Source organism: Tupaia chinensis, unplaced genomic scaffold, assembly GCF_000334495.1.
Source record: "Tupaia chinensis unplaced genomic scaffold, TupChi_1.0 Scaffold144236_1, whole genome shotgun sequence".
Taxonomy (NCBI): Eukaryota; Metazoa; Chordata; class Mammalia; order Scandentia; family Tupaiidae; genus Tupaia; species Tupaia belangeri.
Genome location: NW_006204094.1, coordinates 5,429 through 8,349, shown reverse-complemented (window position 1 = coordinate 8,349; position 2,921 = coordinate 5,429). Strand labels below are relative to the sequence as shown.

The window sequence follows — 2,921 nt, the reverse complement described above, 5'->3', positions numbered from 1 at the left end:
ACATAGCCATTATGCTAACTGCTGGTTCCCAGCTGTAGCATTTTCTTCAAACATACCCAGTAAAGACCTTGTCTGCAGGCTTTCCTCCAGGATCTCCTCAATTGGAAGCTTCTAAAGGATTGTTTTGTGCTCTATCATGTGGTTCATCTTCAAAAATGTTCCATATGGGAGTCAGAAAAATCTGTATTTTCTGGTTGTTGGTTGGAAAGTTCTATAGGTGTCTGTCAAGCCCATTTGATTTATGGTATTATTTAAATCTTGTATCTCTTTGTTCATTTTTTGTCTAGATGTTCTGTCCAAAAGAGACAGTGGGATGTTGTGATCCCCATTGATTAGCGTATTGCTCTCTCTCCCTTTAGATCTAGCAGGTTTTCTTTCATATATTTGAGTGCTCCAGCATTGAGTGCATAGGTATTAATAAGTGCTAAATTTTCTTAATGAATTAACCCTTTCAATAATATATAGTTCATTTTTTTAAAAAAGGAATTATTTATTTATATTATTATTTAATTTGCTAAAGGGCATTTGTACTCAAAAGAGACACAGAAAGAGAGAGTGGTAAGTGAGAAAAGCAAGCTGGAACTCAAACCATGGTCATCCAGTACCTTAACCACAATGCCACTTGCTGGCCCTATAGAGTCCTTCTTTAACTCTTTTTTTTTTTTTTCATAGACTATTTTGTCTGATATATCATACTGTGACTTCAGCTTTTTTTTTAATTTCCATTTCTATGGAATACCTTTTTTCAGCCCTTCACTTTCTAGTCTGTGTATATCTTTATTCTTGAGGGTGACCAAAAGTGAGTGCAGAGACAGAAGAAATATGAAAAAAAAAGAAAGAAAGAAAGAAAGAAAGAAAGAAAGAGAAGAATCTCTCCTTCAAGGAAGACAACAATTTGTCCTCAACCAAAGAGTGCAAAAGAACTCACAGAAATGTCAGAAAAGGAATACAGAATGTTCAAAGTTTCAAAACTGAATGATATGTAAGAGAATACAACAATCTCTAGATGAGGAAATCATTCCAAGACCTGAAAAAAGGGATTTTGTAAAGAGAAACACACACACACACACACACACACACACACACACACACAATTTAAACAGAACTCCTAGAGATAGATTGTAATACAAAAATTCAAAACCTCCCTTGAAAGTATTAATAGTGGATTAGACCATGCAGAACATAGACTCTCTGATCTGGAAGACAAAACCACCAAAAAGAATGAAAAAGTAAGACCCTAAAATGATGATGACTTACCAGAAATACTAGACACTATTAAAGACCCAAATATCTGAATAATTAGTATTCCAGAAAGTGAATAGTATGATTATAGCATTGAAAATCTCTCCCATGAAATACTTGAAGAAAGCTTTCTAAACCTGGAGAAATGTTCAGATATCAGACCCAACAAATACAAAGGATCCCAAATAAAGAAACCTAAGAAGATTCTCTCAATGGTACATCATAACTGGTTAAAATCAAAGACAAAGAGAAGGTTCTAAAAATGGCAAGAGAGAAATGTATAATTATTTACAAATTGTTAGCCTATGAGGCTAACCATCAGACCTCTTGACTGAAACAATGCAAACAAGAAAAGAATGGGGAGACATATTTTTTTCACATTTTTTGTGCCTCTGCACTTGTTTTTGGTCATCTGATAGATCATATATGCCTTCTTAATTTTTTGGAGTTGATTCTTTAGAGCTCGTGGGGAAGGTGAGCTCTATTTCTCAGTTAGTTGTGTTTTTGAGAGAGGGCCTGTCTACCAATTCAAGAAGGGTGTGTGCAACCAGCTTTAGGTGTTGGTTTCTATTCCAGTGTCTTCAGGAGCTGGGCTAGAGAGATTCAAATACAGGAGGAAGTACAAGTCAGCAAATTCTGAAATCTCAAAGCAAACCTAGGCAGGCAAAAGGCAGGAGCAAGAAGTCAGAGGCATTGTCCTTCTGCAGCCCGTCTCTCTTGCTGCCACTTACTCATAAACCATGGGACTTAAAGTGGAGAGGGTTGGGGTGGAGAGTCTAAAGCACACCAGCTTGAGCTAAAGGCAGTAGCAAGAACTCTGAGACATGTGATCCATCTGTGCTGAGTCTCAGTCTCTCATTGCCACTGGCTCCTGAACCATGGGGGCTTAAGGTGCAGGGTGAGGTGGGGGAGGGTCAAAAGCACAGCTGTGCAGAGAAAGGTATCAACAAAAAGTCTGAGCTGTGTAGTTAATAGGCTCTCTCTCTGCCTCTCTGCTACTGCAGAAGTGCATTAGGGAAATTTTCCACTGGCAGAAGGCAACAGCAAAAACTCTGAGATGTGCAGTCTTTCAGTGTTTATTCTTTCTCATGCCGCTGACTCCTGCACTGTGTCAGTGATGGCAGAGGGGACTAACAAATGGCAAAGGTTAAAAACACACTTGTGCAGGCAAAAGGTAGCATCAAGAATTCTTGAGACATGAGGCCCTGCACTCATGCTCTCTCTCTGTCTTACTGCTCCAGGCTCCTGCTAGGTGGGCTTAAGGAAGCATGGGCAGGAGGGGGAGGAGGTATAAAGCACAGCCATGTAGGCAAATGGCAACAGCTACATGTCTGAGATACAAGGTACTTCTGCATTCACTCTCTCTTACTGTCACTGGCTCCTGCACCATATGGGCTTATGTCAGAGGATATGGAGGAGACTGTTCCAAAGCAAATCTCTGCAGGCAAAAGGCAGCAACAAAAAGTCTGAAAGTCAGTGCTCACACTCATTGTCTCACTGCCATGGGCTCCTTCACCATGGGGGCTTATATTGGAGGGCAGAGTGGTGGAGGGCATTTCAAAGCACACCTAGGCTTGCCAAAGGGAGCACCAAGAGGTCTGAGACACATTATCCTCTGTGCTCGCTCGCTCTCCTTCTCTGTCTCTCTTGCTGCTTGCTATTGGCTCCTGCACCTTAGG

The 2,921-nt window shown here is 40.4% G+C and overlaps 1 pseudogene; it reads right to left on the bottom strand.

Moving 5' to 3' along the window:
- The window catches only part of LOC102487117 (DCC-interacting protein 13-alpha pseudogene), a 5,170-nt pseudogene extending 2,538 nt beyond the window's left edge, over positions 1–2,632 (bottom strand).
- Positions 2,633–2,921: the final 289 nt, after the last annotated feature.